We start from the raw sequence: 26,824 nt of genomic DNA, 5'->3' as shown, positions 1-26,824 counted from the left end.
AAGCATGTCTATAATAAAATCACCGCCAAGATAAAGACACGATTTATTTTCACCAACAACCTTTAAAAATATCTTCAAGAAATTCAAGGAAGGTCGCAACATTCTCAGATGGCGGTCGACAGCCGACAAGAAATACAAATTTAGCATGTTGTGAAGTTAAAATCTCATAGTCATTTGTTGTCGCTGTGAAATCACTAACAATACTATATTCAAGGTCTTTTTTCACGTACATACATACTCCTCCTCCTACTTTGTTGCTAATATTTAAATTAATACTGCACACTTCTCTAGTTGGTCCACTTCATCACTCTGGTTATACCATGTTTTAGTTAGCATTATTACATCAAAAGAAAATGTAAAACTGTCCAGAAAGATGCTAAATTTATCAAACTTATTTCGCACTGATTGAAAATTTAAATAAAATAACGAAAAAAGCACATTTAATTAGTCTTTAAAACGTTTAACATCCTCATTTGGCAATAAGTAAGATAAGACTATCATTGCGAGTGAAGTTAAAAAAAAATGCAATACCCAAAGCAAAACTACTCCAATTTTCGCAAGTCATCCTTAGTCTTCATTAGATGTGCTTGAGTTCCGTCCTTCTCCCTGACAAGAATCTTACCGTTTTTATACCAAGCGTACTGGAACCTGTTTGTTTTTCCCATTCTTTCGCTTCCCACAGTAGTGCCTTATCTTGCTGCGTTAAGTTTTCCAAGATGTGTATCTTACTCTGAGTATTCCTCAGTCGTGACCGCCGGTCTCGCCACATATCGCGTGTCGCCTGGCTGACAAAGCGAACAATGACTCCGGGGATCTTGTCTGCACGTGAGGGAAGTCTGTGTGCTGCGACAATTTGATCCGATGTCAGATCAGGCACATCCTTTGTCCCTCTTGTTCCACTTCTCCAGGGATTACTTTCGTCATTCTAATCCAGCTCGCTTGCACCTTTGCATTGAATTGCATAATAATCATAACCTTAAATTGCAAGCTTCACCCTTGTTGGTGTTATACTGGTGGAAGTTGATAAAACCCGTTTGCTCTACTCATGTCTATCCCCCGGTTAGCTCAGTTGGTAGAGCAAGAAAAAAAAAAACGCAGTTGATAGAGCGCTTTTCCTGTAATGGAGAGGTCCCGGGTTCGATACCCAAACCAGGCAGAATATTTTGGTCGCGCACCGGTCACCTAGCTGTGTTTGTCTTGTGTACCTCTTGTCCCCCTTCTCCAGGCAATGTTTTCGTCGTCTGCTATCATAACCCACATCGGCCGGCGCGCTCTCGACGGGGTGTACGCCATCTGTCGGAAGCACTTCTCACTATGCGTGCGTCGTCTCCGAAGTAGCGGCGTAGATTGCCAAAAACAGGCATTTTTTTTTTGAAAGACGGAAGTCTTTTATTTACTTGACGGTGACAGCGCAGGAAAAATCAATCTCACACCAGACACTCAGGAAGACAAGCACACGCGCTGAACTTACAACTCTTGTGTATTCGATTACTTCATTTTTCTCTTCAACGTCTGGGTTGACTTTTCAGAACGTGATAAGTAGAAGAAGTAGCACGAAATCCAAAGGAAACTTCTAAGAGAAGGCAAAAGAACAGTAAAATAAAAGAAAAATGAAGAAACGGAAAACATATCTAAACGAAACACTTTTACAAATCGTCGCTCTCCCTCATCGTTATCGTTTAGATAGAAATTGGAGCTCTTTGGTCGACAGCGCTCTGAACTTACACCTTCTGCTTGCACCTCAGTAATATTTCCGCGAGCGCAGCTGATCAAGCAGGCAGCGCGCTCTTGACCTAACGGTTATCGCGCGTGCCTTCCACGCAGGAACGCAGAGTTCGATTCCTGGCCGCGGGGACGCATTTTTGTTGACCCTAACGTAAAGTTTGGTAAATTCGAGAAACGTGTTGCTGATTCCAAGTTAAAATGTTCTACACGCCGAACCTTCTACACCGATTGTTCCGGAAGCCCACGCGGGTAGATAAGTGGCTCCGCGTGCCGAGCCGGAGACAGTTTCGCCTCAGCGTTCGATCCTGCTGCCGGGCCGACTTCGACGCCCGCGACGCTCTGTTGTTATCTTCTTCCTTTTTTTTTGTTTTGTTTTGGGCACAAGTTCAGCCCAATAAACGTTTAGTTTTCTCAGTTATTCTTACCGCATGTCCGTGCAGCGCTCCCTTCTGAGTTCCCGTAGTGCAAATCCAAACCCAAGCCCCCAAGAACCGAACGAAGATCAGACCGGGATCCGAAGAAGTCGCCGCAACCATGGCCTACCCGCGGAATCAGGACCCTTGCAACCCAAGACCAAGCAAACAAGGGGGACGACGATGGCCATCCAGTCAGAGACCCCGGCCGTTTCTGCCGTCGTATACCTGCCCGTCGCACCCCGGACTCCGGCGCCTTTCCAAGGGGAGATCCACGAGGACGTTCAGGATGGGCTACAACATTACGATTGAGTGGCCCTCCAGAACCGATGAACACCTGAGCAGTGCTTTCAGAATGTCTACTTCGCTCTAAAAGACGCGGCACGCACCTGGTTCGAGAACCACGAAGCGTCGATTGCGTCGTGGGAAGAATTCCAGGCCGAGCTGCGACGCACCTTTGCCAACCAGCCGCGACGACAGTGTGCCGAAGAACTCCTGCGAGCGAGGACCCAAGGGCCGACCGAGAGCGTCACAAGCTTCGTCGAAGACGTTCTCCACCTGATGAATCGCGCCCACCCAACAGCTCCCGAAGAGAAAAAGTTGCGGGTCTTGATGCGCGGCGTGAAGGAAAACATCTTCGGTGGCCTTGTGCGGAACCCGCCTGGCACCGTCGAATGTTTCATCCCTGAGGCAACCAACATCGAGCGCGCGCTTCAGGCGCGCGCTTCCCACTACCAGCGACATCCAGGCGTCGCTGCACCCACGCTGCCTAAAGGCGAAAACATTCCGGGCTCGCCGGACATCTGGGAAATTATCCGCGAGGTCTTCCGGGAGGAAATGCGAAGGTTGCTACCGTCAGTCGTCCGCCAACCCTTTCCATCGCCGAGGCTGTCCGAGAAGAAGTGCATCGGGCGCTCCAACCACAGGTTCCCGTCACCACGGTGGCACGGGAGGAACCGAAGTTGAGCTCTTGCAATCTGGCGCAGCATGGCCTTCGTCGCTTTTGCGCCATTAAACCGTTAATCATCATCATCATCATCAGCTACGCCGCCATGGCCCGACGCCCACCGCAAGCCCCTCGCCAAGCCACGGCGCCACCCCGAAGTGACGCCCCAACGCCGCATTACCCCCGACGACAGGAAGATCAGGCGCACGTTCGCCCAGAGAAACCTGCGCCGAGGAAGACAGACGTCTGGAGGACGGCCGACCGACGCCCGCTGTGTTGCCACTTCGGGGACGCTGACCATATGTACCGCTGATGCCCATACCAACGACTCATCCTGCACGGGTTCCACCCGAACGACCCGCGCACCCGTTATGTTGAGCGCCCTCGGGAGATCGACGAGTATCTGCGACGACCTCAGTCCCCGAGCCTATGTACCACCGAAAGTCGCGGTTGCCGTCGCCACGACGTCCAGCTTCGCCGATGCACCGACCACGACGTGAAAGCCTTTCACCCCTCACTACTCGCCGGGTAAACTAGGCGCCGCAACCCCTGGAGGTGGAGTCGCCGAAGACGACCGCCACCAAGATCCTTCACGAACGTCGGAAGGCCCCCACTCAAACGCCACCAGAGACCGAAACGACGCTCCTGCAAAGGTAAAGAATAACCTAAACATCGTTATCGACGGTCACGACGGGTCGGCTCTCGTCCACACCAGAGCAGACTACTCCATCCTTAGTGTGAGGCTCTCCCAACACCTTTGGAAAGGGACGACGCCGTGGGATGGCCCACAGATACGGGCCGCCGGTGGACATCTCATCACGCCAGTCGGAAGATGCACTGCTCGCGTCGAGACTCACAGCGATACGTGTCCGGTAAAGTTCGTCGTTCCACGAGACTGTGCGAGAGGCGTTATACTCGAAATGGGCTTCTTTTGCGAATACAGCACCGTCATTCAACTGGAAGCCAACGAGTTGAGGCTGCCGAAACCTGTCGTAATGCCAATGATCACAAAACTACGGCAGCCACGTCAGGTGCAGTGCGTTTACTCTCCAACCACGTGAACTTGCCACCACACTCGAGTGTACTTGTGCCTGTCGCGACCGAAAAAGGCACCTGCGGAGAAGCTTTGCTGGAAGGTAGCGTCCAACTGCTCCCTGGAAGAGAGATCGGCGACGCAAGAGGCATCGCGGAGCTCCAAGACGGACGCACTGCTGCACTCGTAACGAAATTCCAACAGAAGGCTCAGCACCTTACGAAAGGCACCGCCGTGGGTCACGCCGAGGAACTCCCCGACTCAACCGCTATCGCCGGAATATCAGAAGGCCTCTTTCCATGGCCACACGAGACAACGCCGCCTTCGCAGTTCAACATCGATCCAACCCTGCCTACCCCACAACGGCGAAAACTCAGTGACCTTCTCACCGAGTTCAGTGAGTTCTTCTTTACGTCGTCAAAGGTACGCCAAACTACGGTTGCGAAACATCGAATTGTTACTGATGACGACGCGCTTCCCGTTCATCGGTCGCCGTATCATGTCTTGGTGAAAGAGAGTGAAGTCGTCTAGAAGCAAGTTGAAGAAACACTCGACGACAACATCCAGCTTTCAAACAGTCCGTGGGCTTAACCGGTATTCCTGGTGAAAACAAAAAGACGGGACTCTTCGGTTCTGCGTGGACTATGGTCGACTGAACGTCGTAACAAAAAAGGACGTCTACCCGCTGCCCCGCATCGACGACACTTTGGACCGGCTGCACGCCTGATACTTTTCGTCGATGGACCTAAAGAGTGGGTACTGGCAGATCAAAGTCGACGAACGGGATCGTGAGAAGACTGCCTTCGTCACGCCGGACGGACTGTCCGAATTGAAAACGATGCCGTTTAGATTGTGCACAGCACCGGCGGCCTTCCAACGCGTAATGGATACCACCCTTTCAGGTTTGAAATGTCAAAGCTGTCTCGTCTACCTCGGCGACTTCGACGAGCACCTGAGACGTCTGCGAGTCGTGCTACACGCTATCCAGAATGCTCAACTGACGCTCAAGCCGTCAAACTGTCAGTTCGCTTACGGCGAGCTCAAATTCCTGGGCCATGTCGTGAGTGCTCAGGGTGTAAGCCCTGACCCGGCAAAAACATCCGCTGTTGCCGAATTTCCGAGGCCATCAGAAAAGAAAGTCGTACGAAGATTTCTTGGGCTGTGCGCTTACTACAGACGTTTCGTTCGCGATTTTGCCAAGATTTCTGCACCGCTCACGAATCTCACGAAGGACAACGTGAACTTCCAGTGGGGAGAGGAGCAAGAACAAGCGTTCAACGAACTGAAGGAAAGACTCCAGTCGCCCTCTATCCTCGGACACTTCGAACCATTAGCAGAAACGGAAGTTTACACGGACGCCAGAAACGCCGGACTCGGCGCGGCACTCGTCCAAAGACAAGACGGAGCAGAGAGGGTGGTCGCTTACGCAAGCCGGTCACTGTCTAAGGCAGAGCAAAATTACTCAACGTCCGACAAGGAATGTCTTGCTGTCGTCTGGGCGTTAATTAAGTTCCGCCCGTACCTGTACAGGATTCCGTTCCGCGTTGTCATGGACCACCACGCTCTCGGTTGGCTCGCCAACCTAAAGGACCCGTCAGGACGTCTCGCTCGCTGGAGTCGCCGACTCCAACAATTCGATGTAACCATTGTGCATAAGTTTGGCAGCAAGCATAACGACGTCGAATGTTTGTCTAGGGATCCAGTTGAATCTCCTTCCGACAGCACCGACGACGACGATGACCACCGTTTTTTCGGCGCAGTTACAAATACCGACATGGGAGCACTTTAACGAGATGACCCGAAGCTTCACGCAGTGATTGACCACCTCAAGGGTCAAGGAAGTTAAGTTCCGCGAGTCTTGGCCCGAGATATGTCAAGCTTCGTTCTGCGGCGAGGCGTGCTTTTCAAAAAGAACTTCGGAACCAGTAACGCTGACTGGCTCCTGGTGGTTCCTCTTGGCCTTGGAAAAGAAACCTTTCAAGCATGCCACGACGACCCGACGACTGGACACCTCGCCTACAGCGGGACGCTAGCCCGGATTCGTGACGAGTACTACTGGCCGAGACTCCCGAAAGCCGTCCATCTGTACACACGGTCCTGCCATGAGTGCCAGCGACGTAAAAAGCCTCCGACGAAGCCAGCAGTACTTCTGCAGCCAATACCTGCCCCGACTACGCTCTTCCAGCAGGTTGGAATGAATTTACTTGGGCCATTCCTAACATCGACGCAAGGAAACCGTTGGATTGTCGTGGCGACCGATTATTTTACACGATACGCCGAGACGAAAGTCCTTCCATCGGGAACAGCGGTTGAAGTCGCCGTCTCTCATCGAGTCCATTCTCCTCCTACACGGCGCACTTGAAGTGCTCATCACAGATCGCGGGTCATCTTTCATGCACATCTGACTTAAGAAGTCCTTCACATCAGTCACACCAGCCATCAACGAACCACCGCTTATCATCCACAGACCAACCGGCTAATGGAGCGGCTCAACAAGACGATCGCCGACATGATCGCCAGGTACGACGACGTAGAGCACAAGACGTGAGACGAGGTGTTGCCGTACGTCACGTTTGCGTACAACACAGCGGTTCAAGGAACCACGGGAATGACACCGTTTCAACTGGGACACGGCCGGACGGTTACCACGATGCGCGACGCCATGGTGCCTCACGTGCCGGCCGACGCAGGGAACGACGACGCACGACTGATCTCGCAACGCGCGGAAGAAGTTCGCCAAGTGGCAAGAAAAAAAAGTGAAAGCCGTTTGCAACTCCCTGTAACACCGAATTAGAGCGCAGCTCTTGAGGAGGAGGAGGGAAGGGTACTGGGGGGGGGGTCAAGTGACCCTGGGTGGGGGTCACGTGACGATGACGATGCCGATGACGTCATCAGTAACGATGACGACGCGGATACCGATGACGTCATCAGTGATGATGACAATGACGATGCGGATGCCGGTGACGTCATCAGTGATGATGACGATGACGATGCGGATGCCGGTGACGTCATCAGTGACGTCACTGATGACGTCATCAGCGATGATGACGATAACGATGCGGATGCCGGTGACGTCATCAGTGACGTCACTGATGACGTCATCAGCGATGATGACGATGACGATGCGGATGCCGGTGACATCATCAGTGACGATGACGATGACGATGCGGATGCCGGTGACGTCATCAGTGACGATGACAATGACGATGCGGATGCCGGTGACGTCATCAGTGATGATGACGATGACGATGCGGATGCCGGTGACGTCATCAGTGATGATGACGATGACGATGCGGATGCCGGTGACGTTATCAGTGACGTCACTGATGACGTCATCGGGGGTCACGTGACTTGGGAAGCCACGTGACTTTGGGTGTCACGTGACCTTGGGGGTCACGTGACCCTGGGGAAGGGGTCACGTGACCTTGGTGTGACCTTGGGGAGTCACGTGACCCCCGATGACCCTTGGGGAGGGGTCACGTGACCTTGGGGTGACCTTGGGGTCACGTGACCTTGGGATAACCTTGGGGGTCAAGTGACCTTGGGATGACCTTGGTTACGCCGACGGCGACGGCGACGCCAACGCCGCTCAAGCCGGGAACGGGCCCCTAAGAGCTGCGCTCTAAAAGATTCATGTCCAACAGCGAGTCGACTCACTCCTCTATACCCTTTGTCGCCGGGGCGTCCACTTTCAACCCAGACCCGGGTATGCGTGTGGACACCGATACGGCTCCGCGGTCTCAGCGAGAGGCTTCTCAAACGCTATTTTGTGCCCTACAAAATCATCGGACGCCTCGGCAATCTGAACTACGAAGTTCTACCCGACGAAACGCGCCCATCTGCAAGACGCCAGCCACGACCCAAGGTGGTGCACGTCGTTCGGCTCAAGACATATTACGAACAATAGAACTTTGAACTCTCATCAAAGAGTGAACTGTGGCTCGCGACTCTGCTATCCTTCTGTTGCGGATCTGTGTTTTCGTTCTGTGCTGCATCGGGACGATGCACTTTTTTAAAGGGGGGAATAATGCCGCGAGCGCAGCTGACCAAGCGGGCAGCGCGCTCGTGGCCTAACGGTTATCGCGCGTGCCTTCCACGCAGAAAGCCAGGGCGCGATTCCTGGCCGCGGGGACGCATTTTTGTTGACTCTAACGTAATGTTCTCGTAAAATCGAGTACCGTGTTGCTGATTCGAGGTTAGAATGTTCTACACGCCGAACCTTCTACGCCGATTGTTACAGGAGCCCACGCGTGTACAAAAGGGGCTCCGCGTGGCAAGCCGGAGTCAGTTTCGCCTCAGCGTTCGATCCTGCCGTCGTGCCGACTTAAACGCCCGCGACGCTCTGTTCTTATCTTCTTCCTCATTGTCTTGGCACAAGTTCGCCCCCTTAAACGCTTAGTTTCCTCAGCTATTGTTTGTTTCATTAACTCTTTATTCGTGACAGTATATCTCAGCACGACACGCCGAGAAACCGATTTTTGTGGACCCTCTAAAGAGCCTAAAAATCGTAAACTTATATGCTCTAGAAAACAGGCGGTGTCTATTTCTCAGAAGCTCCTGCCTTTAGCGTTGCAGGTTAACGGATCACTTGACAGGTCACCAAGCATTTGGATATTTGTAACATCGCTGATTATTTGTGCTTCAATGAATGAAGGCACCGCTGAAGCACGAACGCTTTAGAGTCTATACTTCGTTTCACCTCACGTCCGCACGCAGTCTACGCTACGAGCCGATGGAACCAATCAGACTGCGTCAAGATCTCACCATCATGGTGTTAATTATGTACTTGTAGGAATTCTGACATCGCTGAACCAATCATAATAAAAAAGGCCTACTCTCACTTTTTACGCTGCTAGCTTGGTGCCATTAAATCGTAGACATCTGTGGAGCAAGACCAGGGTCTAAACAGGAGCTTCAAGTCCACCGGGTCCTTTTCCTTTAATTTCAGGTGAGTCTTCAGTGCTGTCCTTTCGATACTATAATCCCCACAGGCACAGAGGACGTGTTTGATGTTGCGAACTGTTCTACAAGATAAATATTCGGAAGATTCAGTTTTGCCAATTTTACGAATATAATATTTAGTGTATGCAACACTGATCCGGAAACTATGTAACACCGTCTCAAGTTTTTTTGGTAGTCGTCGTGGTATCTGGAATTGGAGTTTAGGATCAATACGGTGAACGTTGTAATAGTGATACTGTGGATATTGTGGATTTTGAGATTTCATTTCTGATAGATTTGATTAAATAATTGGCATCAGATCTTGAAAACAAAATAGATGCATAAATCGTGCTCTCATAAGCGTCTTTAGCGGCTCTATGGGCGGACACGTCTCCAATTATCCAGGAGGGGCCCGGAATCCACTGCAAGATGAAGTGATGCCCCTGATTCAATGCATGCTGAATAGCCTAAAAAATATTATGCACTAGTTGTGAGCTAAAGTTGTCTTTTTACCGAAGAAAGAGTGTACATCGCAGGCCTGGAGTCGACAAGTATTGCCCAACATCGTGGGCTTTCAGCGCGCGCGTGTACAACAGCTGCACGAATAGCTTATTGTTCTGCTGCAGTTGATGATGTGGCGTGGCTTAGTTTAGCTTTTATGTATGTGGCTATGGATGGAATGTATACCCCCATGGCTACAGATGCGGGAATTGTAGAACCATCGGTGTAGATATGAGTAATAGACTTGTAAGTTCTTTGAATACATTCGAGAGATATCTGTTTAATTACCGGGGCAGGAGCTGGATTTTTATTTATTGATTCCTGGTATGCTTGTTCTTATTTATAAATGAGGGTACTTTCAAGGTGGATATTATGGAATCGCAGTTGCCTTAGCTGAACATTGCATATAGGCTATAGTACCGTAAAAACTTGCGAAAAGCCAGATGAAGTTCTATCCTTTACAATGTATAACAGGTGGTGTTTATGCACCCTGGTTTTTTGTGTCGAAGATGAACTCGCAACGTTTCTTGCGTCCTTTATATTGCGGGAAATGTCTCTCGAGATTCAGCCAGAGTTCCAGAGGTGGAGGTAAATTTGGTCAAAACTAAGCAGTCACGAAGTTCTTGTGCTTGGGAGCTCTTTTCCATGTCATAAAGCTCTTTTCCATGTCATAAAGCTCTTTTACATTTCATAAAGAAACACATCTTCAACGAACACTTTAAGGAACTGCAGTCCAGTGTGAGACGACACTCGCCAACGTAACAGTTTTGTGAGTGTGTGTGTATGTTGTGTGCGTGCGCATTTCTGTTTTTGTTTAATTCTTTTATATGTATCTTCTCTCTTTGTAGTAAGTTCTTTGCTACCTTTGTCTATGTCAAGTTCCTGAAGTGACGGTGAAAGCGAAAGACGAAGAAGGGGGCAAGCTTGAGCGAAAGGGAAAGGAGAATCTCGAGCAAAAGGAAAAGGAGAAGCTCGCGCAGGACATTCAACGACTGAACCCGAAGGGCGGCAGCTGACACGCCAACGCTCCCGGCAGCCCAGGCTTCGCTCCTGGTGAACCCTGGCTCCGCTCCAGGTCTTCTCGCCGCCATCGAGCCCGAGCGACGTGGTGCCTGCTGCTCGCATCAGAAGCCCGGAGCATTGGACTTCGAGCTCGAAGGCGGATTGGAAGGGGTGTCCTCGCAACACTCCTGTCAACCCAGGCCGCATACCTGGTCCGTCAAGCGACACCATCGAACCGGTGCTGGGAGGCCCAGAGCTCCTAGCAAGCTTGGACCTACACCCGTAACATCGAAGGACAAGGCGGCGTTTCGTCCCAAGCAAGATCGACGCTCGAGACTGTGAGTGTTCTCAGCCCGCGACCGAGACTGACTGTATTGACTGTAGCTATTTGACCACTCTATTTTTGTTCTTTCGCTTCCGCTTATAATTTTGTTTTCTGTTCTGCTTTTTTTTTTTTTTGTGCTTGCGAGTAAATTAATTTTTGTTCGTCTACTTATTTGTCGTTTTGTCTTTCGACATGCCCTCGTCCCCTCGGAAGAACATGACAGTCTATAATATTTCTTTTCTTCTTTTTTTTATCTTCTTTTACAGTGTAGCAAGCCGGCGCAAAGCGCTGGCTAACCTCGGTGTTTTTTTTTCTATAAATACTTATTTTCTGTTAAATCGTAGCTTTGGCTGCGTCCATGGGCGTACGAACTAAAGGGGAGGGGGGGGGGGCAAGGGGTGCGCTTGCCCCCCCACCCCCCCCAGTTCTCAGAGTGGGGGGCAAGGTATGTATTTTGCCCCCCCCCCCCCCCCCTGAAACAGTCGCTACTGGGCAGGGCGGCGCCCGAGGCTACTGGGTGGCGCCCGAGGGATACCAATGGCGCCGGCGCTGGGGGGGGGGGGGGGGGAGTGAAAGGGGGGCCTGGTTTGCCCCCCCCCTCAAAAACAAGTTTGTACGCTGCTGGCTGCGTCTGGACTTCAGCTAAAACGAAGCATAATGGCTTCAGTTGTATTCTAGTACGCCATATTTTTGACGGGTCGTTCAAAGCGCATGCTCAGGAGAAGCTTACACTGATCGTTTGCCATGAACAACAAAGAATCTTGACAGTGTGCGGCGAACGTTGCTCAAATATTTTAAAAGTTGGCCGTCAGCTCGCATTCAGTAGTAAACCAACTAACCATTGTATAATGTTATTCTTGTACAGCAAATTATTACCACAATGCCATTCCGGTAGTGAGCACTTAGCCTGTCCCACGTTCAGCGAGTGAGCGCTTTACTCACTTTCGAAAGTAAAAAACACGCGCGTGCAGCGTTGTGGGGTTTGCACGCTTCACTATGGAATAGCAATCAGTGAAGTTGCGTGTATAAAGACGTTTTTCAAAAGCGATATTTGGGGTGCTGTTAAATATTTACGTACCGGCAAAAATAAGAGGACGTAGAATCACTACCAGAGCACCGCTTATTGTAACGTGGATGAAACATTTTACGACCAGTTTTCCATGTGGTTACGTTAATGATCGATTAGCGAGATACATCTTGGAGATTCTTTTAACACTCCTGCGAGACGACTTATACCCTCTTATATCTTGAATAGCACAGAATGAGGACCTCGTTCAATTCCCAAGTTTTTGATTTCTCCACAACTTTATGGTCCCAGAGAATTTTACGTAGCGAGCTCGGAAGGCCTGCCGAAATGGGACGACCGGAAGTCACTTGGGTAGACAGAGACGTTTTCTGCTTGTAGTGTTCGTAAACAGTAAAATGGCCTAGAAACAACTCGACAGTTTACAGAGAGTAACCAGCCAGAGGGCACCGAAAGTAGTACAGCAGCCCAAGAACTTTGCCACTTTCTCAAGCATAGGTAAGCGCACGCGCCAAAGACCCCATGGTGGACTATGCTCGTTTTTACCTCAAGAAGCGTAGTAAAAAATAGTCCGGCTCCTCGGGGATCATTACTAATTGCCCCTTTCAAACGTTTAGTTAAGATATATGAGCAGTGGCGGATCCAAGGGGGGGGGGGGGGGGGGGCGGCGGGGGCGATGGCCCCCCTGAAAAGCCTCGCTAGGCAACCCCCCTCCCCCTCCCCCCCGGGGTTCTTCGTCAGCTCGAAGAAAAAACGTAAGCAATCGACGCAGGATGCCGCTTGTACAACCAGGGGACCAATTGCTTTTCTTGCTCTGGGTACAGTGTAGTCTGGGTCTGAGCTTCTCCTGAAGACGCTCCGGACTTCCCCACGACCTTGGCTTAAACATTAACCCGCTTTCGTCCTCGCCTCCATCCCTCACTGAGGATCAGCGACGCAGCGCGGAATACAGTAAGAAGCCGACGAGCGCCAGAAGGGGGAGATGTTTCCTCTAATGGGCTTCATACTGCCTGCGGTACGACTTCTCGTGGCGGGAAGCTAATAAAAGAAAGATAAACGGTACGAGCACTCTAAACGCTGGAGGCTGCTTACACGGGGTCCTCAAGCCGACGCCGTAGGCATTTCTTTTTATACAATGCCGTTTCAACTTAGGGTGGCGGGACATATTTTAGGAAAGGCGCCCGCTACCCCTTGTCTGCCCTTGGCGCCGTCTTTACTTTTCGAGTTAAACGAGGCTTCTGTGGATTGACGGCAGAGCTTTCGCGCGGCTTTGCAGGAGCGAATATGTGTGTGTCGATTCTGTCGAACGGAACAGAGGCGGGGCTTGCTGGTTTCCAACTGCGGCTTCGAATTCCCTATCTAGGGACTTGGGGAAAACGAGATCTTTCAAAGATGCGACTATACATAAATTAAAAAGACAGTGCCTGTGCCCGTTCGAGTGAACACCGACTCCCAAACGTCCATGCTGCAGTTGTGATCGGCCTTTAGCCCAGTTGAGATTCGCCGACCGGACAACCACTCTGCCCCATCATATCTCTGCACCTGTCCTCTCGACCCTGACGAATGAGCTAACTACCCAGAAACAAGTAAGTGTTCCTTTCATACAGAAAATATCCAGACGAAGTGCAATTGAATATAATTTGGAAGGATCCATTGCTGTTTTAAGGTATTGTTTAAGTTTAAAAGTTATAGTTGCCGAACTGCAACATGCTTTCAAACATATTCAACAATTATTCGCTTTCGTTCTCTCGAGTTGCATCCAGAACACGTGAAAACACCAGTTTGGGTTGGCAATGCCGCATATGCTGCGCTCTGGACATTCCAAATATACGGCGAACAACCGACGAACTTGCCTGGCAGCGTTCGTTTCGCTCGCTGCGTCGACAGTGTTTTGATGCCGCGAGCAGCTTCGTAGCCGCCGGGCCATTTTTGTCGCTTGTTTGCAACGTACTCGCTCCATTGATTTAAGCCGCTCTTCCCGTTGCCGTAGCAGTTGAGCACTAGCTCCAACCAGAATGCCTGCCAAGGCAATGTCTTTAAGCTGCGCTAAATCGACTGCTCACGTAGTGTCGGTCTGAAACCCAAGTTTCAGAAAGGATAGTGTCACCACAATTTTTTAGATACTTACCTCTAGTGTGATCACCCGAAAGGTTTTAATTCAAAGAGTTCATCCCCGACAGGTCAACCGATACAAAAGCTCTCAAGATCTATATTATGTTATCAGAGTTTAGTAAAAACGATAACCCCACGAAAAATATACACTCCCCCCCCCCCCCCCCCCCCCACCATTTTACACCAAGGAACCGACCCCCTAAAATGGAGGTCTGGATCCGCCCCTGTAAATGATTGTGCATCTTAGATTGGTTTTATGTGATTTTATCAAGACGTACAACAGTTCAAACTCCAAAAGCATCGTTTATTCCCTCGATCACAAATATTGTAAGAACTACTTCGCGCAGCGCAGCAATAATATGCCAAACTTGCTTCTTTCTCGAGGTGACAACGAGTATAAAGTCACTGATAGCTTAAGAAAGGCAGGGTGGGAATAGTTTCGAGCATCTTACTACCCTCAGCAGCCAATGAGATTGCGGCATTAGAAAGTGAGAACACCACAGGGCCTATCCCGAAGCAAGAATCGTGAACATGATGAGCTACGCCCTGCGTTTCTATAGCTGCGAGTGACTCTAGTGTTGAACACTGTCCACCCCAGGGTGTAAGATAGACAGGTGGGGAAACGGCCCATAGAAACCTACCACAGCGCCGTGACCGGATTGTGTACTCGTCTGCTTGCGGGTACCCCCGATTTGCAACAGATGGCGCTGCGGCGAAAGGAAAAAAAGTCAGAATCGTATTTGCGTGGAACTCTACGGGAGAGTGCGCAAAATAGACCGAGAACACGACGGTCCTCCATTGAAAATCCACCAGAAACCATCTCCGTCAGTTTAGCCGGTCGCCACCGGTCGCCCACCCGGAGTGAGAGTTCGCTGTGCTTCACACAGATGGCGCCACAGAAAAAGAGAAAACCGAGGGTGACACAATCCGGTCGCTCATTTGGCTCTCGTTTCCCCACCTGTCTATCTTACAACCTGGTCCACCCCCTGTTAAGGGCTGGGGGACGGACAGGCTGGAGACCGGGTTTGGGCTATATGGATGACTATGTTTTAATGGGGCATAAGGTTATGGTTGCATTTGATGATAGGTCCCATTCCGTCTCCGCCGCGCGTGTCCGCGTGTCCCCCTTTTATAGCCCCGGTGACGTGGCGATGTCGCGTCACCGGAGGGATCCTGGTGATTGGTGGTGGCTGCTGGCTTCGATGAAGATGAGGTCCAAAAGCCACTCTCATTGTCGGAGGTTTATGTCGCCGCAGCAGCAGCTTTTCTTGATGTTGGAGAAAGAAGAAGACGAAGACCCGTTGCTGTTTACTTCAGCTGATGTTCGAAAGCCTTAGTTCCGGGTCTTCGAGAGGGTCTCTGCCGAGCAATGGTGTTGCGGATCATCCCTGTAAGTGTGCCCTAGATAGAGTACGGCCTCGCCGGGGCTTGGAACGTAACCCCCCCCCCCCCCCTCCCCACTGATTGCCGTGATGCTACACTGTGACAAAGTCAGGGTGGGCTATACTTCGTTTCAGCTTCGGTCCAGACGCAGCCGATGCTACAAGCGCGAGCATGTGGCCCAGAACAGTGCTTGCACTGCACGAGTGCACGTGCTTGGCAGGGATGCTGAAAGCCCGGAACTCGCGCTTGTAGCTTTGGCTGCGTCTGGACCGAAGCTGAAACGAAGTATAAAGAAAAAAAAGAAGTAAAGGAAATCCATGCCACCATCATAGCCAACAATAGCGGAGAGAAAGGACAACTAAAAGTTGAAACCTAGCGCCTCCGAGATTCTTGGTGCAACGAATCTCGGTAGCTATGTTATCTAACGGCTTCAATTCGGAAAATGAAGCAACTTGGTGGATCCTGCAACCCGGCTACGTAACAATTCTGCATGGCGAGTGTCACAACGGTACAATCTGCGATTTGTTATTGATTTTTCCCCCTCTTGCTTTCCTCTTTTTCTCTCTCCTTCTCACTCTATTCCTAGCGCATTTTTGTTGAGAGTGCCTGGCCTGTTCACACCTCCTCCGTCGGCTATTTTCGCCTAAAACAATTGCATGTATAACGCCATGAACATGTAGAACTGGTGCGTTTAGCGAGTCCTCAATTGTGGTCCCTCAATTTCCGCCTCATGACGTCATAGAAGTTTCATGCAGTTGCCTGCCGCGATCGTGAAGGTGGCACAGCAGCGCAGCGCATGCGAAAACCGCCTGTTTTGCTGAAGGGTGCTCACCAGCTTCACAGTCCACTGGAGTTTCCCCAGCCAGGACCTGAACGGCAGCAACGACGGCGACACTCACGTTTGCTTCTACTTTCTGCCGGAAATTCTGTGAACTATTAACAGGACTGCGACAGCCGACAACACGATACGCTGATGGCTGCGACGGGAATTTTTACAACATCGGAGCCACTTTTGGACGCATGGGGGAGGGAAGGAGGGGGGGGGGGAGCGGGGGAGCATTTTGAACACACCAGTCGAAGACGCGTTTAATGTGCCATATTCCAGCACAGAAGGAACGAACCTCTTTGCACTCACCGGTAGTGCGGCTCTCAAAAGCAACGAGGATGAAAGTCACTCGGCCAGACTGCATTGTGCAACTTTCATTAATATTGTCAGTCTCAGCCTCACTATTGACCTAGGTTTAGCCGTCGTCCTGGTTTTCGCAATAAATATGCACTTTTAACAATCCGTTACCGCTGTGACGACCCCAGTAGGGCCAGCACAAATACTTCGTGGTGGGTCCACGCTGAGGAGAAGAGAAGCGAGCAGACGATATTTAGTCTCAACGGAACAATCTGGATGCTAATATTGGTGGTGGGGCCATCTGTTGCTCACCTCTCGCCCGGAGTGTTCTGGGTGTCCCGTCGCAGGGGTCTCTTGGGAGTGGGGACTTAGAAGGGCCGGTCATCGACGTGGCTCTGGTTCGACAGGCTGGTTGAACGGAGGAGGCTCAGGGTGCGGCGAATCGGGCTCGCTCGGATGTCCGTCGATGTACGCCTTCAGCTTGTGCTCTTGCCTTGGCTCTCACGTTTCACCGCGTACGTCGCGATCACTTCCCCTTTTGTACGCTGCACGCCTCCTAAAAACCCGTTCTCACCTTCGACTGGCTTCCCTCCAATACAGTCGTCTTTCACACGTCCTGCCCGGCTCGCCTCCCTCTCTCCCCGTCCTTGATCGGTTTCCAGTTTTCCCAGGCCCCTCTTCCCCATTTCCTGTCCGTGCCCTTCCCGCTCCCGTGGAGCGGTTGTGACGACGTCACAACCGCTCCAGCTTTAAAAGAATTTTCTTCCGCTTAGGAAAAATCTTGAGTTCAGCAGCCAAGTACATTGGCCGGAAAAAAATAGCACACACAGCAAAAATAACGATGAGTGACGATCATCAACGTAAGCCACGCCGGCACCGATAAGACCAAAAGAGCGAGGCGTTAAAGCGTGAAAAGGGCGCACTAAGACACAGGTGGCTCAAAAAAAAAATTATTGTTTTCAGAAATGACATCAATTAAATTATATCTATACTCTCTACGATTGCTCGCTGCCGGCGATGACCGGAGACGCCCACCTATTCGCGGCTCCTGAGTGAGTACCCATGCATCGCAATGGGTATCGGCATACCAAATGCCGCAGAGAATGGGTCCGCGCCGGCCCCCAGTGTCACATCAGCCTGCGATTCACGGAGAGTGACGTCTGCAGCGTTCGGCGCCCGCTGTCTCTTTGCTACGGGAAGGGGGTCGTCCACCGGACGACTGCTCGCACTTTCGCTGGGAAAGGAAAGATGCGCGGGTTTGAGCCTATTTACATGAACGATCTTTTCCTCTCGTTTCCCCATTCTCCGGATTCTGCAGGTGATGTCGGAAAGCACCTCCACTATTCGGAAGGGCCCACACCAACTGAGGGCGATCTTCCGCGCGGTTCCCCGCCTGTGCGCTGCAACCTGTAGGTAGGCTGGATTTCTCACATTGTACTGAGGGTCTCTGCTCGTTTTGTCATGCCGAGGTCTTCTTGTTTGCGCCGCCTGAACAAGCGTGTCCGATGCCAGCCGGTGTGATATCGCCAGTCGCTGTACGAGCTAGGACCTGTAATTCTCCAGGGTCCCATAGTTCGCCGCAGGTGCCGCGCGAGCCAGGCTGCGCACAACCGCATCTCTGCCGTAGAGCAGGAAAAAGTGCAATTCCCTGGTCCCTTCGTGGGCGGCAGAGTTGTAAGCGAACAGCGCGAAGGAGAGCCACAGGTCCCAATCACGCTGGTCATGCGCCACGAAGTGTCCCAACATCTTGATAACGGTCCTTCGACGGCGCCGTTGCACTAAGGATGGTAGGCGGTCGTCTGCAGCTTGGAGATTCCCAATGACTCGTACACCTTTTTCATTAGGCGCGAGGTAAAATTTGCGCCCTGATCGGTTAAGAGTTGGTCCGGCACTCCGTGTCGAAACACTACACCCTCGACGAACATTCTAGCTATAGTTTCGGCCTTTCGATCAGGCATGGAGAAAGCTTCTGCAAATCGAGTTAAGTGGTCCACAAAGACCAGGTTGTATTTGCTCCCGGCAGTGGGGACGGGCAACGGCCCGACGATGTTTATCGCAGTGCGCTCGAACGGGCTGGTGAGATGCCCGAATTCTCAAAAAGGTGCCGGCCTTCGACCCTTGGGTGTCTTCCGTAGACTGCATGACTTGCATGATCTGCAGTACTCCACAATGTCTCACCTCATGCCGCGCCAAAAGTACTGCTTTGCAACTCTCTGTCTCGGTATCCTGGCGCCCGTGTGGCCGGCGCAAGGGGCATCGTGGTGCACCCTCAGCAGTTCGCCAACCATCGAGCTGGGAATCACCATCCTCCCAGTCTCTCCTGGTTTATCTGTTTGCAATCTGAGCAGCCTACCCTGGTCGAGGTAGAACTGCCCCTTGCAGTTTTTCTCCGAGGCCTCGCAGGCGGGAATCGTAGCGCGGAGGCAGGTGTCTTTCCGCTGCTCTTCCCTTACTCTCCACCCATCGGTTGACGGGAGGAACACGTTCACCTCTCTCACCACTGCCCGGCTCATCGCGTCAGCGTTCTGGTTTGTCTTCCCCGAACGGTGCACGATTTTGAAGTCGTACTCCTGTGGACGCAGGTTCCAACGCGCAAGCCGTGAGTTCTGATCTCTCGTGCTCATAAGCCACATCAATGGCTGGCAGTCGGTCAAGAAACGGAAATTGCGTCCATACAAATAACAGCGAAAGTGTTTCACGGCCCAGACCACAGCGAGACACTCCTGTTCCGTAGCCCCGTAGGCTTGCTCCGCTCCGTTCAACTGTCGACTCGCGTATGCTACGGGGCGTTCTTGGCCGTCGAATTCTTGGGACAACACCGCTCCCACGGTGAACTTGGAGGCGTCCGTGGCCAGTGTGAACGGTCGCGAGAAGTCCGGGAACCGAAGGATTGGCGCCTCCGTCAATTTCTCCTTCATGACCTTGAAGGCCACCCCGGCATCTCTTCCCCATGCGAACGGCTTCTTACAGGTGAGCTGCGTTAAGGGCCGCCCTACATCGGCGAAGTGCGGCACGTGTCGGCGGTAGTAGGTCATGAGGCCCAGGAGCCGACGCACGTCCGCCTTGTTTTGGGGTGCCGGAAAATGACAACAACATGCGATTTTAGCTGGATCCGGCCGTACGGCTTCTGCCGACACAATGTGACCCAAGTATTTCATTTCGGGTATAAGGAACTGGCATTTCGACGGCTTGAGCTTAAGTCCAGTGGCCCTTACCCTCTCGAACACAGTCTTTAGGTCCTCCAGATGCTCCTCTAGGCTGTTGCTGTAGATGATGATATCATATAGATACACATAGCATATCTTACCGCAGGCCTGCGAGCACGACATCGGCTGTGCGTTGCCATACAGCCGCGCTGTTCACCAGCCCCATCGGCATCCTGGTCCAATGGTAATGTCCCGACGGCGTGCTGAAGGCCGTTTTTTCACGGTCACGAGGGTCCATCTCGATTTGCCGGTAGCCCGAGGTCATGTCAACTACCGTGAAACGTCGTGCAGATCCAAGCTGGGACAAGGTCTTCTGTTTGTTCGGCAATGGATAAGGATCTGCCCGGGTGATCTTTTTTATGTCGCGGTAGTCAACAACAAAACGATAAGAGCCATCGGGCTTCTCAACCAGTAAGGCAGGTGCACCCCAAGAAGACGTGGAATCTTCGATAATCCCTTTCGCGAGCAGTTGATCGATTTGCCCCTCCATCTCCTCTCTTTTAGAGCACGGGATTCCGTGCTCGGCTGTTGCACGGGTGTTGCCTCCCCTGTCGAGATCCTGTTTCACAGCCTCACAACGACCCACGTCTGACCGACTCGTGAAGAACACGTCTCGGTGCTGGTCGATGAGTCCGAGCAGGCGGGCCTTCTCCTCTGTCCTATATGTGAGAAGTCTAAATCATAAAATAAATCTACTTGTTCTATCCAGTGGCATGCCCAAGCATCTGGGTCGACAGGACCAACCTCGTAAGCGTCTACGAGCGTCCGTGGGAGTCGTATCTCCTGGCACGTGACGTTCACCAGGTGTACCGGACCCGTCGCGTCCTCCCACCTCTTCACGAGCGCGTGAGCGCCGACGACGCCATTTACCCCTAGGTCGTGAGTCTCGAGCACACTGAGTCTTCACGCTACACCACCCAAGCTTACCTTCCCCTAAAAAAGGCATTCGCTCAGGGGAGGCAGGACAGAGGGCCTCAAAAGAGTCACTGTTGCCTGGGCCCGTCCTACCTCCTCCAGCTTCGGCTCGACCGTGTTCGCCTGGTGGGCCCAGTTAGTGATCTCCACTCTTGCATTCCCAATGTGCAAGACGCCTTCACTGAGGAGCAAGTCGATGTCCTCTCCGCGGAGGATATCTTGGCCGATGATTCTCGCAACAGGCAACACGAGCCCGTCTGTACATTTGAAGCACGCGGGTCTAATCTCATGACCGCCCAAATGAGCGGGATCTCAAAACATCCGACCGTATCTAGTGCGTCGCCCGTGATTCCTACCAGCCTTCCCACTCTGTCCCTCTTCAGAAGAACATTCTGCCAGTCCTTTAGAATGACGTCTAGGGTTCCCTTCTTCACCAGGCTTACCCTTGACCCGGTGTCAATAAAGCAATGGACCTTGGCGCCACCGATTTCGCACGCAACAATGGGGCTCGTTTCTCCACAAACATTTACCACGAGCTCCTCTACTGCTCCTTCTTTACGGTTTTCAGAGAGGGGCCGCTCTAGTTTCCCGACAGATGGGCAGCCCGTGATCCCAGAGGTCTGTGATCTCCTGCTTGTCCCTGGTCCCCATCCCCAATCTGTTTTATGTCGGCTCGGCCGTCGCGGTGCCGATGTGGGCACGACCGCGCGAAGTGGCCAAATGTCCTACATACGAAACAACCTGAATTGGTCTTTCGCGGTGTTCTCGGTGGAGATCCCTTCCGACTGGTTCGAGCCGCACCACGAAGTGACAAGCTCTGTTCAAATAGTTCGCGCACTTCGCCCTGAGCCTTATTGGGCTCCTCAACCCGCCGTACTGGCTGTGTGCCACCGTTAACAATGCGTTCGTTGCGTTCTTCTTTCACCGCGATTTCGATCGCCCCGTCAAACGTCTCGGGGTCTCGCGAGAGGGTAAACCTCCTAATTGGGTTTCGAAGTCCTCCGACAAACTGCGATAGCATCTGCTCACCGAGTAGCTGTCTCCGCATTTCCCGTTTTTCTTGGGCACCCTATAACACATTTGTTCCCAGTGTGGAATTTCCCAGTACGCGCAATCGACCGGCAAACGCGCGCACGTCCTCCCCCGCATTCTGCTTGGTCGCTAAGAATTTCAAGAGCTTCACGTTCTGGGGCTCAGCGTCGAACCGTTCGAGCGCCAAAGCTTTGAATGCCGTAAAGGTCGTGACTGCGGCCACACACTCATCTTGCTATGTGAAGGCGTACGCGGACCCGACCATCTTATAGCGAGCAATCCCAATGAGTTCGCTTTCCTGCCATCCCCCCATGCTACCTACTTGCTCTAGAATTTGAAAGAATTCCCTGTCGACACCGTGGTCCCGTCGCCAGTAAACGAAGGAACAAGACTCCCCCCCCCCCCCCCCCCCCCCCCCCCCCGAGAGCCAACAACCCTGCACCCAGGGCATTCGGCTGAGCCACCGGTGTCTGAGACATTGTCTCGCCTCTACTCTCGGGTGAGGGCAAAAAGGTCTCACCGTTTTCCTCAGCGATTTGAGTTAGGGGTCTTGTTCAATAAATAAGCACTTTTAACAATCCGTTACCGCTGTGACGACCCCAGTAGGGGCAGCACAAATACTTCGTGGTGGGTCCACGCTGAGGAGAAGAGAAGCGAGAAGACGATATTTAGTCTCAACGGAATAATCTGGATGCTAATATCGGTGCTGGGGCCGCCTGTTCCTCGACTCTCGCCCGGAATGTTCTGGGTGTCCCGTCGCAGGGTCTTTTGGGAGTGGGGACTTGGAAGGACTGGTTGTACCGAGGAGGCTCAGGATGCGGCGAATCGGGCTCGCTCGGATGTCCGTCGATGTACGCCTTCAGCTTGTGCTCTTGCCTTGGCTCTCACGTTTCACCGCGCACGTCGCGATCACTTTTCCTTTTGTACGCTGCACGCCTCCCAAAAACCCGTCCTCACCCTTCGACTCGCTTCCCTCCAAGACGGTCGTCTTTCCCACGTCCGGCCCGGCTCGTCTCCCTCTCTTCCCGTCCTTGATCGGTTTCCCGTTTTCCCAGGCCCCTCTTCCTCAATTCCTGTCCGTGCCTTCCCAGCTTCCGTGGAGCGGTTGTGACGACGTCACACCGGGTTCCGCGTACCGCACCTTTGAAGCCTGCTTCTACGCGCGCACCCCGCCCTCACGGTGTCACTTGGGCTCCCGCTTTTAAGCATGCTTCAAAGGCTCCGGCAGTACAGTGCGCGGAACACGGTAATGGTTTGCTAAAAGTTCCTATTGAAGAGTTTTTATAGATTGTGTTTTCAGTCCTCGCTATTTATAGCGGGAGCTCGCGGTGTCACTTCGACGCAGTCTCCGAAGCGCGCGCCCGTAGCGCTACCGGGCCTTTGAAAATGATATCCCAAAACTCCATAATAGGCTGTTTTACAGACTGGTTTCCACAGAAATCGTTCGTCCTTGAACGCTTCGGCGACGCCACTGCGCACGCGCGCGCCAGTCGCTGGGGGTGTCAGTAGGCTTTTCTCGTTCGTTTCTCTTATTCTGGCCACTGGAGTCATCACCGCAACGCAGTCGGCAGCATTCACGACTCAGGTAAATAAAATGGCGGTCGGTTTGGCGACTTACTCAGGGGCCCAGCCAAGCATTAGGATTAGAACAGAAAGAGCGATTTGCCATCCTGCTTCTCTGCTTCATTTGAAAAGATGAACCTAATAATGTCGACGACTGCTCACAATGGTAAGCGATCGTAAATGGTGTAAACTACGCGTCCTAGTAAATCATTTGGCGATCCGCGGGCAGACTACATGAAGTGGCGACATCGTGCTGACAAAATTATTTGGTTCGACGGCACTCAACGTGAGCCATCGTTCAAGTTTAAGACGACGGAGACACATTACATACATTTGCGGTCGCTCAGACACTTTTTCCATATATGGCTTCCCTTGATATTCGGACCGGTAAATGTTACATCGGCCGTCTTGTTTACAACAATCGTACGCGGGAAGCACGAGCCGCCACGGATTCGCACACGGCAGAATATTTCACATGCTTACTGGAAAGTTGCGCTGCCGGTCCAAAGCAATCATCATCATCGTTTAGACGGTTGCGCCAGTTTCACGATCCGCTAATATATACCAAATTTTACGTGCGGTTTCACGAAACGGAGCAGCTGTACCGTTTATGAATTCAGAACCATGTGCTCGAAAAACGACTCGCTGAAACTCGCTACTATCGTCTCCTATAGACGTCTTCAGGCAGCTGTGGACGGGCACCGTCATAACCGACCTTCAGTGTTTTGTTATCACTTATTCCGTTCGTTTCACTTTACCATCGCCACAAAAGGACAGGTGATTGCCACTTTAGGTGCTAACTTGTTCTTCTCCTCAGCACGGGCATTCGTAGAGGCTCGTGAACGCCCGCTTCAGTGGCTCCGCATCTCGCGTTAAGATGAGAGAAGGTCGGCGAAGGCGGCTCAATCTGGCGCGCGTTTAAAGGGAGACTACAACAAAATTTCGGCGCTTATTTCTTGGTCTATTCGAGTTCAATGGAGCACTATCACATCAGACACGCAAATCTCTTGTTGAAAAAGAAACCAAAAGTTTTTTTGTTTTTTTTAAACCGAATGAAACAATTAGCAAAGAGCACCTGGTGGACGTCGCTAACGCCTCGTTTGTAATGCACGTCTAGGAACCTTGATAGGTAGTGACTAATTGTCTCGCCTCTGGCCAAGACGAGAAAAACGCTGAAGGAGGAACTACCCCCCTCTCCGAGACTCTCTTTTCTGTGTCCCAGAAGTCGCTTTTGTCCCTCTACAAGATTTTAGAAGATTAACTTCTGACTCAAAATTCGTACAAAGACAGCTTTGGGGTTACTTGCGGTGGCCCGATCGCTGGTGCGCTTGAGCTGCTTCCAGCGGTTGCTACGAGCCATCGGGGAATTTCCAAGGCTGTGTGAATGCCACGTAGTCTGAGAGAGGGGGCACATCGACGCACGGAAAGCATATCACTGGTTACGTCCAAAGAGCGGGATTGGCTGGGATAGCTCGAAGGGCGTCCGCTGCGTCCGGATGTGACGTCGCGAGACAAACTACGTCACGATTGCGGTGGATGTGACGTGCTCTCCGCTGGCTGCTCTCCGAGGGCTTGCCAGAGTGGGCCGTTTCTAACAAAAACTACAGCCATCAGTTTCAACATACAGACGTGCTCTTGTCATTTACGGATATTGTAACTCATATTAAGCCTACGTGTTAACGCGACGGGTATATCTCAAATTTCCTTGAAGTATCCCTTTAAAGCGTCTAAACTCCGTTTCACGTTAAGTGTGAGCGAGGCCGACGTTACAAGTGCGAACATGTGGCCCAGAACCGTAGCCTCCTATATCCTGACAAAGCCTGGCAGATTTTCACGAGAGGCGGCCGCCGAATTGGGAAAGATGGAGCGGCAGACAACAGATGAGAGGACAGCCACGTGACTGGTGCCCCGCTGCGGCGAGACGTTTAAACACACTTTAAACACACACAAACCCGTTTTCAAACCGGCCGTAAAATATGTTGTTTTGAATATCTCAGGCAGCGTTGGCGGTAACGCTTAACAAGTGACGGTGTTACCGGTAACGTGTAACGAACTCGTTAATTTTTCAAAAGCTGTAACGGGTAACGTACTTACGTTACTTGTTTCGAGTAGTGGGTAACGGAGTTACGTCACTCGTTACGTTTATTCCAAAACCTTAAAAAATTACCGAATCTCCACGTGGTGAATGATGTTGATTGGGGCGAAGCTCTGGTGGTGCGGATGATACTGATTTTATTGTTCATAGATAGTGCTGATTTTTTTTTTTTTTTGCTCAGAGGTAGTGCTGAGTTCCTGGTTGCGTTTCGACTTCATTATTACTGCTTTATGGTCAGTGAAATGCAGAGCCAGTGGTTCTTCTAGCGGATCAGCTTGGATCCGCTAGAAGCCGTGGGAACGTGTCACCACCGCTTAAGTAAACGATCCATGTCAGAAAGAGAATGTGTGGTATGGATCGTGATTATATACGCAGTTGAGCATTTGACCGCAGCACCCTCTCGTCTATGAACGTTGAGCCAATGCATGCAAAGTTTAACGCGATTATATACGCATTTGACCCCAGCGCCCTCTCCTGTATAGGCGTTGAGCGGCTTCATGCAACGTTTCATCCATGACATCCCCAGCTCTTGAGTTACTACCACCTCTCAGAGCCCCCTACTCGTTCCGCAGTCGTGGCCGAGTGGTTAAGGCGATGGACTAGAAATCCATTGAGGTCTCCCCGCACAGGTCCCGTCAACTGCGGAAACATTTTTTTTTTCTTTTTCTAAGAAGACAGTCGACAATCGATGTGAGCACGGACGCCGGACGGACAAGGCTAGACCCTATGGAGCTTTGACCCTAAAAAATTAAACTCCATTTTTTTCCTGCTTCTAGGTATCAAGCCTTGTGCTTTTCTAAGAATGTGTGCTGGTTTTGGCTTTTTTTAGCATTTAGGTGAACCCATAAAAAAGATAATGTCATTGTGTTGAGTTTCTGCATGAACATAATGTTATTTGAAATATTCCCCTTATGCATACCTACAGCGTTAAAAAAGTAAAACGTGTTAATATATAACTTAAAAATAACGCAAAAGTAACGTGAGTTAACGTTTTATCGGTAACAGTAACGGTAACGCGTTATTTTTTTTAATTTTGAGTTAACGTAAGTCTGTAACGCGTTCCTTTTATTAGCAAGTAACGAGTAACGTAGTTAATTACTTTTTTCGGTAACGGCTTCAACACTGACCCGAAGTAATTGGAAAAGTAACGGTTGGGTTTATCAAATAACGGCCAATTATTTTTCTTGTCAAGTAATCAGAAATCTATTTACTTCTTATGAATGTGTAATTGTAATTGCGATCGACTACCAACATTTTAGCTCAGCTCTGATCACGAAAGTCCATCCCTGTAAAGTTTTCTCTCCTAGACTTTTTGCCTTCGCCGCAAGACAAATATGCACCCCCAAACCCCAAAAAAACAAAACAAAAGCAACAACACCACCGCCATCACTATTGTATATTCGAAAAGTTTATACTGTATAGTCACGTGCATTCACGTGTAGAGCCATATAATAGTTTGGAAGGGACGAGAAAAATAAAATCTTG

This window comes from Ixodes scapularis, unplaced genomic scaffold (assembly GCF_016920785.2).
Source record: "Ixodes scapularis isolate PalLabHiFi unplaced genomic scaffold, ASM1692078v2 ptg000035l_1__unscaffolded, whole genome shotgun sequence".
In the NCBI taxonomy this organism is placed as follows: Eukaryota; Metazoa; Arthropoda; class Arachnida; order Ixodida; family Ixodidae; genus Ixodes; species Ixodes scapularis.
The sequence above is the reverse complement of the archived record's forward strand: the minus strand, read 5'-3'. Positions refer to the sequence as shown.